The sequence below is a fragment of the Ambystoma mexicanum genome, chromosome 8, assembly GCF_040938575.1.
Source record: "Ambystoma mexicanum isolate Mex_15411 chromosome 8, UKY_AmexF1_1, whole genome shotgun sequence".
Lineage (NCBI taxonomy): Eukaryota > Metazoa > Chordata > Amphibia > Caudata > Ambystomatidae > Ambystoma > Ambystoma mexicanum.
Window position 1 is genome coordinate 336,043,966 of NC_090929.1, and position 17,081 is coordinate 336,061,046.

Here is a 17,081-nt window from a genome sequence, read left to right on the forward strand (position 1 = left end):
TAGCAGGCGCTGGGGGCTGTCATGGGTGGGTCTAGCATCAATGCCCCCAAGACCTGTGTGGAGCCATCCATGGCACTGGTCCACAGCATGTTCTTCTTTCCTACAACTCTGTGCTGGAATATTAGGGATATTGAAAGGAAATGATGAATCCTTTATCACTTGTTAAAGTGAGCGGGGTGAACACCTGCTCTAAGCTATAGATTTCCAACCCACTCCTCCCAAAAGAAGGCCTCTCTGGTACTGTATAGCCAACTCTTTGTTCAAATAATAAGCTGTGCCCAGCAGTCATAAGCATGCCTTCTTTCTTGCTGCCTTACACACTTCCACCTTTGACCCTGCGAGCAAAGGTGGTGAACTGACCCGAAGAAGAACCCTACTGACATCGAACGAAATGGATAGGCATGGGTTTGACCAATCAAACCCTTTTATAAACTGATCACCTCGTGGACACCAGATGATCCGTCCTTTGAAGCAGATGCGGACAACAAACAGATTTTTGCTTGTCACAACTTTTGATGAGTGACAACTTTCACAGCTTTGCCCCATGGACTGGACCGCAGGGTTCTCCCGGGACATTCACTACCTGAAGCCAATGATCCCCCTGATTAGAAATGAGCTCTAGCCTCCTTTTATGAAAATATTTACCTGGACACGTGCCCACCACCATCTCACTTGGGGGTCCTCCCAGAGGTTTCCCCTCTCCCCCCTTGAACACCTTCCATGTCTCGGGAATAGAGTCAACAATCAGTAACACATTTGCCAATAATATATTGTCAAATGTTAATTGTGGCATTTTTTACAGTAAAGCACAATGTATTGATACCATTTCGACCCAGCAATTGGAAGTGCCCAAACTGGCTTCAGAAAACCAAACTAGGAAACAGATGCAAACACCAACATCCAATCATCTTTTTCCAAAACGCAATAGCATCTCCTGGACTCCCGTTCACATGGTGGTCACTCGCCAACTAACATTTGTAACCAAGCATTCATACTCCCAAATGAGTCTTCTTTCTTAGACTCATTCCCAGGCAAGATGGCTGTGAAAATTGCGGGGTGCACATTTATTCCGGATAAGATATAGAACTGCAAAGTGTGAGCTACTCCTCACAAAGATCGTGCCCGTATCTCTATAGAGTGGCAGGCGATACAGCCCTTAAAAGATGCCTGCAAAAAGAATGCCCTCACTTGGCAACGTGGCAGGGGGAGAAATGAAGCCTCTGTTTGACAAAGTAGAATCCGTGTGCTGATGTGCTGAAGCTCACAATGCTCATTAAAGTTCACATTTGATGATCCGGCACCAACAAGAAGCCAATGGCGCCTGATAATCAAACATGGATGATAACCTGACGTCAGGTACCCTGAAGAGATGAAAATCAGAGCAAACACGCCGGAGCTTCCATTGCCTTTTGCTTTATTTACCTGTAGTGTATTATTACCTGGAATCTCAGGCATCGGGCTTGAAAACATTGTTATCTGGCATTTTCTTAACCAGAACGTTGCTATTACTGGCATTCGAGCGTGCCAGTTTGCAGAGTGCCCGATAACGAAGCTTTTACTCTATTATGTGAATGTACGTGGAAGAGTCAGGCTCACACTTGAGACGTTTTCTCATCAGATTTCTTAGACTTGTGTTGCAACTATTCCAGAGGCAGTTTTCATAATTCGAACCTAATACTTATTAGAGGAATGGCAATAGCTGGCGAATTCAAAAGAACTGAAGGGGGCCTCCATTATTTCAAATCGATGCAGTCACTCTCATCGAGGCTCATCTGCGTGAACAGTCAAAGTGTGATGGGCGATCGATGCGGGTTGCATGTGCGCAACTGATGGAGGGAAACGTCTAGATTCATATTGCTGTTGGCATCTCGTGTACTTCGCTTCATAGGATGGGTCCAAAGATGCAAGTTCCCCAGTTAACTTGTTTGAAACTGTGCTATTATTAGAATGTCTCCTTATGCGCCATCACAACCTGAGGGTCTCAGTAGGGGAAGGGCTAAAAGCTGACAGGAGTGAATTATTTCAATCATCTCAGCCAAGTAACCTACTCTCTGGGATGGTACCCAATCAGAATGGTCACATTTTAGCTCACTGTACCTTTCACAGAGGAGAAATATCCATTTTCATATCACTCTGGTCCCACCCACAAGGGCAGTCCAGCAACAAAATGCTAGTCAATTCAGCTCTGGAACAGGAGCAGCATCAGCATACCCCAAGCTCATGTTTCATTCTTGTTGAGCCTCATCAGTGAGGTGAAGCTGTGTCTCGCCAGGGCACAGAGATTAAGGGGTCCACGTCTGGATTACACTTCTAATTTAGGGTGAAACCTCAACCATTCCAAATTTGCTAAATTGCAAGAGCTACTTGGTCAACCCCCAAACCTGGTCCTGACATTTACAAAGAGCAATCAGTGGGTATAAGGCTTTATTGTAATGTGATTTGGGAGCTTTTAACACCACTAGTATTAGAAAAAAACTGTTCACAGGTTTCTGAAGACCCTACTCATGGCATCTAAATCAATAACTACCAAGCCGGGGTTGGCCAGTAGTACATGCTCATCCCGCCTGAAATCAAATCCAGGCATTCTATGATATGATATGATATGAAACCTTATTTAAAGGCTAATAATGATCGAGAGTCTGGGAGACTCGAAGCAAAGGAAAGATTTAATCAATTTCCTGTTGAGTGCATGTACTCGTGATATAGTCTCTTTCAATGTTCCTGTGCACTTTCTTTTGGTTTGGTACCTGTATATAGAACTCCGGAATCCTAAACGCATGCCTTTAAGCATGGTCTAGGGGCTGTCTGCACAATATTTCAATAAAACTAGGGCTTGAACAGTAGCGTGAAACCTACTTTCCGAAAACAGCACAGGAATAACTATGCTCCGACGGTGTTGGGACATTGTTAATAGGGCAGCTACAAAGCATTGTCTACACGTTGGAAAAGGGAAGCCCAGGCATTGGCGGTGGTAAGACAAAATAGTGGTGCCGCTACGAAGCACTGGCTGCACTTTGTTGTCCTTTTGTTTTACTCTGTGCATGAATTGAGGTTTATGCTGCTAATTGATGATGGAATTGATGTGTTTTGCATGATTTTAATCTTAAATCAACCTGATTGGTTTTATTGATAGTATATTAATTCATTGTAATGTCTAAATACCAGGCGCCCAATTCCCGAAGCCATTTGCTGCCAGATAGAGAAAAAAGGAGCCTTGACAAAATAGTCAGAAGGCAGGTGTGCATTCAGACACCCGCTTTGCATATGTAAAATAGGTGTGCATGGATGGGTGAGAATGGTGCAAACTAATTCACACAAAAATTTGAGGTATCCCCTATCGTGGAGGACTATCAGGTAATACGGTTATATCAAAATAATAGTAAAGGGTTGCAGAGGGGGTGTCATCTTTCACTTATTATGCTATATTTATTTATTTAATTGTATATGGTTTAAAATAAACCTTTACAAAAGCTGTTAAAACATCAAAATACATTTTCTACATTATATATTAAAATCCAACATTAGTAAGTTCATGTAGGTGAGAAAAAGAAGAGAAAAAAAAGAAAACCATTGAAATAGCTTCACCTTAATTATTCATAATAAAAATCACACTACCACCACTTTCAAAGATATTGAATTCCCGGCAGACATATTCTGCCACAAAATATCTAAATCCACATAACATTACTTAAAAACAAAATTCTTAAAACACATCACTCTCCAAGGTAGTAACATAGGACATGATACAGGCAAGAGGAATACATTTTCCTTTTCGTAAACATTTTCACAAAATCTGCAAAATGCCAGTTCCACTGGAAGTTGCTTTCTCATACATAATATTTCCCTTGTTAACAATACATTGCATCTATAATGCATACATTTGTTCCCAAAATCACGATCAGGAAATTGCTCCAGGTAACTTTCCATAGTACCCGACATTTTATGACTAAAGCTTAAACTACCTTTTCTCTAGTAGCAATCCAATCTCTCCTTCTAATAATTTCTTTCACTTTCCAGGGACCTGTTATAAAAAAAGACTCTCTGTCATTTCAAGGTCCCGTAACAGCTTAGTACAATGCTCTACATAACCTCCTAAATGTATATTCTGATTGAGGCCTAATTTCCCAAAATCTGCATATAGTAAGTGCTGTAGGAAAGTTAGGAATTAAAAATATAAATTTAGTTGTCTCTACCACACTCTACTACATACTGATTGTAATCCTATTTCATATCATATAATTTCCATGAAGACACAATGTGGCATAAAGAACAGGAGTCTTCTGCACATTATAGCTTCATAGCGGTCCAATTAATCTAAAATCCAAATTGGAAAAAACTCTAAGCCATGAATGAATTTCAGAACTACCTTCCCTTAATAAAACTGTAACGCCGGGTACAGGGAAAACTTACCATTTTACATCAATCTTTGCCATGTGTCCTGCCAGCATCAAACTTTATGCTTTAAGTAATTCCTAATGATTATCTTTGATGGATGTGCCATGATTGGATATCCTAAATACACCATATTTCCATGTAGCTTAAAACCTCCTCTTTTATAGTCCAAACACACTTGTTGCTCTTATTTTTCCTACAAACCTTCATCACCACGTTTTACTAGGATTGATCTTCAGCCCATTTTCTTCATTAATCAATCTTTGTAGTCCTATTGGAGGCATATCAAACAAAATAGAATCATCAGCATATGCTAACCATGCTACTCTTAAATCTCCAATTTTCGTCGGTACAAATGAAGCCTTTTGCAAGTATACATTTCATTTATGTATTGTGTGTTACAGTTTAAAAAAACAAAATAAACTTTCATACAAGATATCACATTTAGAACAAACAATGCAAACAGTACAGTTTAAGAACAAATTCATCTAAAAACAATAAAAAAACAGTAAAAGTACAAACCAGTTTCTGCCATATATAGATTAAAAAGACAAGTGGCTAGTATGCACCCTTGTCTCAAGCCATTTTGTGTGGGAATTAGTTTTGACACTTCATCCTCATTATTCAATGTAACTTGAATTGATGTATCTTTATGCTGATGAATCAGAATGTTTAGCAGATCATCCGTTAGGCCCCATCTACTCAAATGAAACCATAAACGATCTCGATCTACCAGGTCAAAGGCCGTAGATAAGTCAGTTGAGATTATATATATCGGTGAGTCTTGGGTTTCCCACGCCAAATTCTTCATTCAGGACATCAAAAACCATCACCATCAGTATTCATTTGTCACGTGAAACCTATTTGAAATGTACTTAAAATATTAATTTCCAGTGACCATGTTTCAATTTTTTCAAGTATCAACGCAGAAAATATTTTACAATCTGCACCTATTAACGTCTCTGGACAATAATCTTTTGGACATGGTTTATCTCCTTTTTTATTAATAGGTATCACAAAAGCTGTCTTCCATGAAGTCGGGGTCATCTTTGTTACCATACTATATTTAAATAATATAATAGGATATTCGCCCATATCTGACGGGCTTGCTTGAAGATTCTGTTTTTGATAATTGATTTGGACCTCCAGCCAGCTCTGGAGCCACTTACTTTACTTATCGTTCTTTCTATATCTTTCATAGAGAAGTCCAAAATCAATTTCTCACAAATAAAAATGTTAGAACCTTTCGACCCCCCTTTCCTATAAATCTGACTGTGTTGCACCCACACTTCTTCTGTTATAGGGTTTGATTGTAGCCCCTCCTGATTGAACTCTATGACATCTATCATGGACCAAAAATTAGACACATTTCTACCACTCATAGCCGCCAACATTACTTCTCCATCTCTTTGATAGTGATAATGTCTATTTGCTATAATCACATTTTTTTGTTTTTGCTTTACTTTCGTTATCCTTATAAATTTTTCCTCGAACACCAAATTACACTTCTTTATCCCACGAATGGCTTACCTTGGTTCCTTTTTCGCAAACTGAATATGGGGATCAAACTTATGTAAATGCTTAACTCTTAAGGACCCCCTCGAACGACCCTTATATAATGAATCGATAGCCTTTTGAACTGAACACTTTATCATTCCCACAGAGAATACCTTCATTTTAAACTCATAAGGAGATTTCTAAAATTCTTCTGTAACTAATCTATTACATTTATTTATATTCCTATCATGCCACTTCAATGTTTTCTTCCCCTCATTAATTAGTAATGAGGTCGGTTTTAGTCTTAGGGTAAATCCCTAAATTCTCCTCAATATCTGCTACCAGCATACTATGGTTACTCATATTGCTATTAATGATCTTAAAGTCTTTAAAACTTTCACTTAATGGATCACTCACAAAAATATAATCGATCACTGAAGAATGTGACCACCGGTGGCAAGTTGAGAAATCCCACTAATTACTACCCAATGATTTATTTAGCATTCTTAAACCACAGTCTTCCATTTATATTCGCCACTGTGTTCCTTGCACAGTTTTTCTCCTACCTTCTTTCCCTACCTGCCTTCCATTCTTCACTCAGTTCACCCCCAACCCATCCCCACAATCTGCGTTCAAATTACCTGCTACTATTAATAAACCTCCTGGGCAGGATAAAAACCATCCCTCAAAAATATCACGTATTAAATGCAACATTTTCTTAAAGTGTTTCTTTCATGGCATCCAGTAGATGTTATCTATCAAGAGGAAAATAGTTTCTCCATGTTCAATCTTCTTTAAACCACACAATCTGCAAACCCTCTGTCAAATTTACTTGTTTGAAAACTTTAAAACCCATATCACCGCAAACTGCCACAATGAAGTCCCCTAACAGTCTACCTATCTTCCCGTGAGTTGCTGGTTGAAAGGTAATTACAAAACCACATCTATCACTGTCACAGATTTTAGCCAAACCTCTTGAAGACACATGATTGAATGAGATCTCAAAAATAGTCCCAATGAGTAATCCGACGTAAGAGCTAAATGACCCCTCGAGTTCCATGAAACAAACTTTAGATTTTGATCGGGACTAAAGATGTTTCTTGAGCTCTTTTAGCTGTGTAATGGACTCCCTCGAGGTTAGCGCCAACCATCTCCAATCCCCAATACCCCCTTCCTCAGAACCATTTCCTTTCTCCACTTGTGACTTATCTATTTCTATATTTCTATCCTTACTTCCTGAATCACTTCTCAGTTTTTCCTCTGTAAAAAAAAGAGACACGATACCCCAATTTTTCCAGATTCAGAACTTCTCTCATCAAACTGTCTAGGACTAACCTTGAGGGAATTTTGAACTTCACAGAGTCTAATTTAGCCTGATTCACAAATCTCACAAATTCAATATCCCTTGTTGTAATTAGTAGTAGAGCTGGAATTTCATTAAAAGGGGCAAGGACAACAGATCTATTCATCGTACTCCTCCCCCTGTATCGAACATATATTCCAACAAAAGACTACAAGGGCCATTCTATCTTACTTTTTGTCTGCTCACTTCCCGCTGCTCAAATGTTGACACCATTGCATGGACAGCCTCAGCCTGGTAATTCCTTTTATATCTCACACATCCTGTCCCCGGCATAAAACCCTCGAACAAGCTTTTTCTTCCCTTATCACCAATTGATTCCAAATTCACCATAGTTATATTCTCGATTTCCTCCATACAAGCAATTTTACACTTGAACTCTCCAGATATTCCCTTTGGGGATTGCATTTGAACTTGTACATCCAACTTAGATCCTAATACCTTCAATGGGGAACACTGCCCCTTGGGTTCAATTGTTACAACTTGTTCTGTGTGTGTTTGCACTTGCACATCACGCTTCCACCCTAATCCATCCTCTTTATCCTGGCAATTCATGAACCTCCCCCCATTTCCAATTAAAAATCCCCCTTTGGTTGGTAAAGTAGGTTGAGATTCTTTGCACCTCGTAACCTTATCCTTCTTAGAGTGAGCAAGACCTTCCATAGGGCATTAAAATATATCAAATAGCAAGGAACCTTTCTATGCTTCACTATTTACACTTTTTTTTCCATAACCCGTACCTTTCCTTTATGTTTTATGGCTGCTGTCAAACCCAAACTCAAAGAGTTCAAGGGATGATTACCCCCCATAACTTTAGTCACCTCACTATCCACTGAAATGACTGATGCCTCAGTTTCCAAAGATGGTGTATTGTTCCTAGGAGAACTACAAACAAAACTGTAATTATTATTTCCATCAGAACCTCTTACTTGACCCCTCCCCTTACTTTTTTCACATTGACTTTTTAGCACATGCAATGCAACTGATCAGAGATTCAGAGATACTTTATAGATGTTTTAGCCAACTTATTTCTGCTTTCATATTAATAATTGTCTTTGCTTTACCCTTCCGCTGACCCTTCTCCTGCTGGAAATTCTGTGTATCTTTTAAATTCACCAATTTAGATCCCATACCCACAACCTTTTCAGGAGTATCCTTCTCAGACATATAAGTCACCATTAAATCAGCAGTTGCAGAAACCCCATCAATCCTTATCTTATTCTTACCAATTACACCCTCTTGTTCTATACTCATTAATTTATCAGCAGCTTTCTCCAGGCTAATCATACGAAGAGAAATATTACTCAATAAAACCTGATTGATCTCTCAGTTCCCCACGTATACTTTCACACAGATTTTCAATTGAAGTCATCACTTTTGTACGAGCGCGATATAAATAAAATATCATTCATTCATCACCTTATAAAAATCTGCCCAAGAGGGCCAATGGCGAGTGATCTGTTCATGGATTATAGAGACAACACCCTCACATATACCCTTGCTTTGAGATTGTTCTGAAACATCCATTAAAGAATTGTCCTCCTCGTCAAGTATTGGTGGAGCATTTAGACGCCAGACACTTAAGTTTAATTTTGCTGCGGTATGTCCACAAATGTCTCCTTTCCCCACAATTTGATTTTCAATAGACTGGGGAAATTAGTAAAGTCCTCCTTCAAGGGGGGTGGAGTCAATCCCCCCCTTATTCTTCTCCACAATGGGAAAGTGGCCAATCATTTTTCCCTCCGTTTGTCACCCTGCTATGCCCTTTCTCTTCTACAACCAACAAGGGTTCAATAACGGGAGAGGGGGGGAGGCAGAACAACCACCCGAGACAGGCGATCTCTCTTATTGGAAAATACCAAGGGAGCTAAAGTTATGTCCGGTCTAGAAGGTCCTGGTAAATCCTTTTTCCTCAGATCATACAGTTTGCTTTGAGCGGTGCTACTGCACACAAGTGAGACCCCGTCAAATAATCAATTATAATATCCAAATGCACCTTCCTTTCACGAGTGCTCTGCCGATTCAAGAAAAAGCAGGAAGAGGCTGAATCCAGCACCAATTGAGGACTTCCAAAAATGTGCAGACGTTAAACCAGCACTGCATCCTCCAAGCTTATAACAAACACCATATGGATTTTAGGCCACAAAAAACCACATCCACCAGATGGACCACTCCAGCATTCCCTTCTGTGCCATGCCCCACCCGTACTATGGTGTTTTACAGATGCTGCTGCACATCTCCAGCTACTGGGCTTGTCTCCAGGTGAGGTAGAAAAAATACTGCTCTCCGTGTCTCACCACTCCAGACCACTTCAATCTCCACTTCCGTACCACACTCCCCACGTACTATGGTCTTTTAAAGAAGGTTCTGCATGTCTCCAGCTACTGGGCCCTCCTCCAGCCAAGATCAAAAAACTACTACTCTCTTTGTATCTCCACTGCAGTCTACTTCAATATCCACTTCCGCACCACTCTTATAAAGCTAAAACTTTTTTTTTTAAATTAACTTTTTATTGGCATTTATATAAACATTACCACTTCCGAACATTAATGGAACCCTCTCCTCCCTCCTCCCTCTTCCCATCCCCTTGGTTCGAGAGTAGTCCCACAAGGTGGCAGTTCAGATTCTGCGGAGAACAATGTGTTCGATGGTTAGGTAGATGTGAGTGCCGAGAGTCTATAGACCCCTCATAGGTCGCCTTCTCCAGGGCGTTCTACTATACCCAGGAGCCGCATGGCCCGAGGACACCATGCCACCCTTGCCCCGTCCTTCAGGTACACAAAGAGGGAAGACCAGTCTGAGGAAAATATAATGTGGTCCTCCTGAATAGACCACGAGAGGCACTCCAGTGCTAGCAAGTTCCACATTTTTGCTACCCATTCGTGGTCCTGAGGGGGGCCCCTTGCCTACAATTTGTGGGCCAAGACCAACACCGCCGCCATCATCATTATCACATATAGCTTCCGGCCTGCCTTGGTTTTGATTGATTCGAATGATCCCACCAGACCTATCAGCACAAGGCCTTGATTGGCTGCTTCTAGGACTCCCACCCAGTATTTTTCAATTCTTGGGCATTCCCACCATACATGTTCCCATGTGCCCTCCGCTCCGCATTCCCTCCAGCAGACGTACCAGACCCCCAGGTAAATTCTATGAAGCTTTGAGGGGGTCATGTGCCACTGGTTTACCAGTTTCAACCAGATCTCTCTTATTTGAGGGACCTCATTAACTTGGGGATCTGTGTCCATTTCCAGGCCCAATCTTTCTCCTCCACTGCCACCCCATGGCTGCCTCCCATCTCCTCATGTATGGTCTCGCTGGGGGTTTCTCTCCTGCCTTCAAGTGCTTGTATATTGCTGTGATCAGGTGCCTGTCCTCCGGATCCCTGCTGAGATACCTTTCGAATGGGGTTAGTTGGCGGTTTGCCGCATGTAGCATGATGGGAAGGTGAAGCCAGTGCCTCAATTGGAAGTATCTGAACCTTTCCCTTTCTCCTAGCGTGACATCTGCTTTACATTGTTCAAATTATTCATCTGGCCATCACTGAACACATCCCGTAGCAGCCTGCATCCCCCTTGTTGCCATGCGTCAAAAGCAGTTGTATTATACCCCGGGGTGAACTGGGGGTTTCTGAACAGGGGGGGTGTAGGGCGAGGGGTAAGTCGTAAAATGGGCCGCCCACACCGCCCCATCCCATATTCGGCCCACCAGCTCTAGGATTGCACTACTGTACATCTAATTTGGCCTGTCCTGCTTGGGCTTCCATAGGACTTGCTCTAGATCTTCCCCCAGCACAGCCCTACTCATAGGCCTCCATATCTTCCCCCGGTCATCTTTTTGCCAGTCACAAATAACCTTTAATTGGGCGGCCTGTAGTATGCCCTAAAATCAGGGTACCCCATGCCTCCCCAGTCTGTAGGGGCTCTCATCAGCCTAGCCGCCATTCTCAGGGGTTTGTTGGCTACACAAATCTATTGGTCATTCTGTTCAGGGCCCTGAAAAAGGCTGGCCGGATATATACCGGAAGGGCAGCAAAACAGTACAGCATTTGTGGGAGCACGACCATTTTTAAAATATTGATGCGTCCCAACCATGAGATAGCTAGGGGACCCCAGTCAATCATCTTGGTCTTAAGTTCCTCCAATAGAGGTGGGTAGTTAGCCTGGTGCAGTTGTTCAGTTGCTTTGGCCAGTTTTATACCCAGGTAGGTGATAGAGTGCCCAACCCATCTGTAGCGGGAGGTTCCCTTTAGGGCCTTAGCGGCCTCCCTTGGGATGGTAAGATTAAGGAATTCTGTCTTGGAGGCATTCATTTTAAGGCCGCTGCGGTCCCAAATTGCATTATCTCCCTTTCTCCCGCTGGTAGGGCTGTATCTGGGTGGGTCAGGGACAATATCATGTCATCCATGTGATTTTATGAATATCCCCAGCGAAAGGGACTCCCGTTACATTCTGATTGGATCTCACTGCTTCAAGAAAAGGCTCCAGGTGGAGCGCATAAAGGATTGGGGACAGCAGGCATCCCTGTTTAGTCCACCTCTCCACGGTCACTGGTTCCGTCAATTGTCTGTTTACCGCTAACCGGAGAATTGGGTAGCGGTAGTTAGCCCTAACCCTGTCCAAGAATTTGGGGCAAAAGCCCATTCTTTGCATAGTTGCAAAGAGGAATCCCCACTCCACCCGATCAAAAGTATTCTCGGTGTCGACCGCCATGTGGATGGTGGGGATTCCTCTTTTATTGGCCTTCTCTATTAGATGCACCAATCATCTGACATTGTCGCCAGTCTGCCGGCCCCTCACAAAGCCTGATTGGCCCGGGTGGACCAGTTTGGGGATTATGTGTTTGAGTCTTGTTGCTAAGATCTCTTAGCGTGTATCTAGGAAACAACGTTTATCAAGGCTATGGGTCGTAGGAGCTCCATTCGGTGGGATCTTTTCCCTTGTGGTAGATAAGGACGACTTTCGCCTCCTCCATTCATCTCGTAATGGCACTGTCCCTACCTATTTGGTTAAAGAGGGCAGTTAGGATTGGTATTAACAATTCCTTGTGGGTTTTATAAAATTCTGCTACATACCCATTCAGGCCTGGCGATTTAAGGGTAGGTAGGGATTTATTTGAGGCCCTGACTTCGTCCTCCGTAATGTCCCGTTCTAGAGTTTCGTTCTCTTCTTCGATTATGTGGGCTAAATTGACTCTATGAAAGTATTCTAGCTGGCTTGTATGCAATGGGTTATCCGATGCATACAAAGAGGAGTAGAATCTGGTTAACTCCCGTTTAATATCTTCATTGTTGGCGCTAATACTCCCTTCCCCCACCTTAATTTTCAATGTTGTTTTGACATTCTGTTCCTTTCTAAGCATTCTCGCCAGCAAGCGGTCCGCCTTATTGGCTTTGATGTAGTATTTTTGCCTGAGATGTAACAGGTTGCATTCCGCCGCTCGGGTCTGGATTATGTCTAGTTGTCCTCAGACAGCCCTGTACGCTCTTTTGGTGGCCAGGGTCTGATTGATCCCCATTTTGGCCACTATCACTTTGAGTTCCTCTTCCAGTCGAGTCACGTCTAATCTTATTTCCCAGTCCCTTCTCGCCTTGATTGCAATTATTGTCCCTCTCAAGGTAGCTTTAAAGGCATCCCACCTAATTTGGAGAGTCGTGTCCCCAACATCGTTATTCGTGAAAAAGCATTCTATTTCTTCCTCCTACCTCCCGGATAAGGAGCTGGTCATTGAAGAGGGGTGTCGGGTAGCACCATTTCCACAGACCCGAGGGTCTTCTATTCGCTTTCATGGTTAGGGTTATTGGGGCATGATCAGATAGTAATGTAGTGCCGATGGTAATGTCAAGCGCCTCTCCGAGTAGGATTGACGATAGCCATATGTAATGATTCTTGAGTGGGAGCGGTGGGCATGCGAGTAAAAGGTGTAACACTCATTCTCCCCTTCTATTCCCCTCCAAGCATCCACTAGAGCCAGATTGCTAATTCTATCCCTCAGCTCATGTGTTGGTCTTCCCTGTGGGGCCGCTGCCCCGGCGCTCCTGTCTTTGGTCGGATCGCAAGCGATATTGAAATCGCCGGGTAGTGTAATAAGGAATTTGGCAAACCTCTCGAGTTTGTCTAGGGTAGTTTGAATAAAGGGAACTTGAGCTGTATTTGGAGCATACAGGGTTGCGACCCCACTCCCCTTAAAAAATACCGCCAGATACCGCCAGATACCTTCCCTGGTCATTTGAGTTCTACCCTGTGATATACAAATCTAATCCATCTTTCAAGGCTAATAGGACCCCGCCTTTTTGTTGGATTGTGTAGCTTGAAGTGATCTAGAGTAACCCCATATTTTAACCCTTGCTCTGTCTAGGGTGTGAATGTGGGTCTCTTGCAGTGTGACAATATCTGAATGCTCACGCCTAATATAGAATTCTATTTTTTTTTCGGTTTGACTGGGGAATTGAGGCCATTAACGCTATGGGAAAGGATCTTCAATTTACCTCTGGTTGGCATGTTGGGTTAGGGAGTCTCTCTTTTTTTGCAGACCTCTCGGATTGTGGCTTCAGGTATTCTGCCCGAGTGCTCCCCCTCTCCCCTAGGCCCCTTGATACGCTTGCCATCTTCTGTGAACCTTCCCCCTCCCCTCCCTTCCCTTCCTCCTCCTTACCTCCCCCCGGTGAGCCGGAACAACTGGCCGGTGGCCCCCCTCGATTCTACAGATTGAGAGTCGTTCCGTAGAATGCCTCCTAGTATGTCCAATGCGGGATAGCCTAATCCCATTCCAAGTTATGAGCATCCCTCCCGCCCCAAGGCCCCTCTGTGTGGTGCAGCGTATGGCTTCAGGCGTGTTTACTTTCACTTATGCCCTCCCCAGGCATTCTCATGCTAATCCCATGGAATCACCCCTGTGAGTTGTTGATCGTGGCAGCTCTAGTCACTCCTGGGTCTCCTGTTCCTTCCTTGGTGGCGGACCTCGCAGGTATGGTTGGGCGTCACTCCACCTCAATTTCTTGGGCCACACTGTGGACCACTCCCATGGTTTGCACTCAGCCCGTTGGGTAGAGGATGTGGTGCTCAGGGGTGGTCAGGGGTGGCCCTTCTTCTTCAAGGCCCAAGAAGGCAATTCCATGCTCACATGACATGATTTTATGAGACTTCCCCTTCCAGTCAAATGTCAGGCCGAATGGATGTGTCCATCTGTATCGTATGTCCTGGGCTCTTAAGTGAGCCAGGACTGGTCCCATCCTTCTTCTTTTGATTAGGGTTGCTTGAGCTAAGTCCTGATATAGTGCTATCTCTGCTGCATTGTACGCCATCCGCCCGGCCTTCCATGCTTTCAACAGTATTTGTTCTTTTAGGGTGCCAAGACGTCTCTTGGTCTGGTGCCAGGGTCTGATCTTCTGGGGCCCACTCTGTGGATTCTATCGAACACTATGTCTGCCTGAGCTGCCAAGTCCAGGAGATTGGCATAAATTCCCTTTACCACTTGGTGCAGTTCTTGGTCTTGAGGGTCCTCCGGAAGGCCCTTGATTTGAATGTTCGAGCACTTGGACCTGTTCTGCAAGTTCTCCACCTGGAACTCTATGTTGTATGTATCTGTCGCAAGTGTGTCCAGTAGAGAGTCCGTCTTCCTTGCATCCTCAGCTAAATCCTGGATTGCTCTCTCGTTTGTGTTGGCTCTTTCCTCAATCTTATTGATATCCCTCTTGATTTCCTGGAGACCTTCCGCTAGGTCCTCTCTGAGCATGTCCATTTGCTTCTAGCCGGCTGTGGTGATCTTGTCGACAATGTTGGCCAGGAGGTGTTTCAAGGCAGATTGTGTGACTGGTTGATCGCAGTCTTCTCGGTCCGCTGGGGGTTCCTCAGTAGGCCACTCGTTGGGGCGACTCCCCTGGGCCTCCTCCTGATCCTGGGAGATCTTGGGGTGGGTGGGAGTGCTTGCCCTTGTTTTTAGACATACCTCGGGTATCTTGGTCTGCTTTGGTCTGGTGGTCAGCCACTGGGGTCCACTTCAGAGAGGCTATTCTTCTGAGGCTGCTTTTTGATACTGTCAGTCCTTCTTGTGGAAGGAGTGCCTCCTGGATTTGGGTGTCTGTACCTCCCAAGCAGGGTGGGTGAGAGGGGGGAGGAAAGGGTTATCTCCTCGTGGCAGCCTGGGTGTGTAGGTGGCCACCCGGGTTCCCCTCTAATCCCCTGCTGGCTTGCTGGTGCGGGTTAGAGTCGTCCCCTCCGTGCCTAGGCCTGTGCTCTGATGTCCGGGGGAGGAGGGGGTCAGCGCTTGTCCTTGAAGCAGAGGGCCTGGGCGTAGCGCCCCTGTGCTAGTCTTGTGGATCTTGAGTGCTGGGAGAGGAGCGCAGAAAGGTTTGGCTGATCCTGGTGGGCCCGAATGGTGGGTAGAAGGAGGGTACGGCTGGAGTAGGGTGTCCTGATCTGGCGGTGATCACTGGGGCTGGGCACATCGTATCCTCACCAAGCTGCTCGGTGTACCCTCATTGTGGCCTTGGGTTCTGGGTCCCTAAGTGCGGGGCTGCGGGCTATGTCCCCTGGTGAGCGTTGGAGGTGGTGGGACGTCCCATCAACGAGGAGTGGGGGTGACCCTGCCGCTTTCGTGGGCCCAGCGGCGCCGTGTCCTGCTGGATATCTCTTCAGAGGGAAAATGGGGGCAGTATGAAAGAGGGGGCACTGCGAGTACCTTGAGTATGTGGGAATTTGTGCTGCGGTCATTCGCCACAGAGGCACTCCGATGTGTGGCGTTTGGGTGAGCGCTCCGGCGCTGGTGTCCCCTCCAGCGGAGTGCTCCTCGGTATGGCTCTGCTTGCCCAAGTTGGTGGTGTCGCAGGATAAGGGGGCGCTGGTAGTGCCCGGGTCCACCCCGTGTCGATTTCTGTCTGCTACAAAGGGCAACTCCGGATCCACTCCGATCCTGATGCGTGCCTGCGTTTCCACATGGCTGGAGTCCTCACTTAGGGATGGGCGTGGATCGCCGGGTTGAACGCTCTCCAGCGCCTCCCCGGGTCAGCTACGAGGTCCCCGCAGGTCCCCAGATATGTTGCGGGCGTCATCAGGAAGAGAGGCGGCTCTGCTTGTCTCCCATGGCGGCTGGGTCGCCCAATGCTGCCAGACAGGCCCCCCTGGAGTAGGGCTGCTCGGTGCTTCCAGTGGGGTCAGGGCAGGCCTTCTGAGTCCGGGACTGGGTATATTGTGCCCGGGTCGGCGTTGCCCGCAGGTCCGCAGGTCTTCCTCTGAGAGGTAGCATCAGGGTCGGCGGAGGGCAGCTACGGGTCCCCCAATGCCCCTGCTATGCTCCGGATGCTGGTGCATTCTCTTTTGTCACCTGAGGAGGGCTTCTTAGCACATATACGCAGGCTGCAGAGCCTCAGGGGTCGGGAGCTTGGTGGCCGCAATGTTTAGAGGATTGTGGCCATCTTGGAATCTCCCTAAAACTTTTTTTAAGTATATCATGATTCAAAATAACCATTTTATATCTACAATTGACTTTTCTCCTAACTGGTTGACACGTGTTTCAGTAAGACCATTTTAGGCTCGGCACATTGGTGTCCTTTCTTCAGGACCATCCTTTTCAGAATATTTAAAAAGATCTACAATTCTATGAATTTATCTCTCTACAGTTCCCTTGCTCTTCATTCCTCTCCCAAACAGGTGCATTGTCTCTTCTTTAGAGATGTTCAATTATAGTTTTCTTTTTATTAGATCTCAACACTCAAGTTGATTTACACACACAGAGTGTTCCTCTTAAGTTTCTCAATTAGTGTTTTCTCAGGACTTATTTCATAAAGCTTCATTTTGTTTACGTCTATCTACCAACTTCCTCTTGTGTTCAATCC

The 17,081-nt window shown here is 44.8% G+C and overlaps 1 long non-coding RNA gene across 3 annotated transcripts in view; it reads right to left on the minus strand.

Moving 5' to 3' along the window:
* Nucleotides 1-17,081, minus strand: part of LOC138471906 (uncharacterized) — a 124,818-nt gene that overhangs the window by 95,909 nt on the left and 11,828 nt on the right. For 2 of the 3 annotated variants that reach the window (XR_011268528.1, XR_011268527.1), the window contains exon 3: nt 4,597-4,663. The exons of the other annotated variant lie outside the window; for it this stretch is intronic. This is a non-coding gene — a long non-coding RNA (uncharacterized lncRNA). The remainder of the gene's footprint in view (nt 1-4,596; nt 4,664-17,081) is intronic. 3 annotated transcript variants of the gene reach the window in all.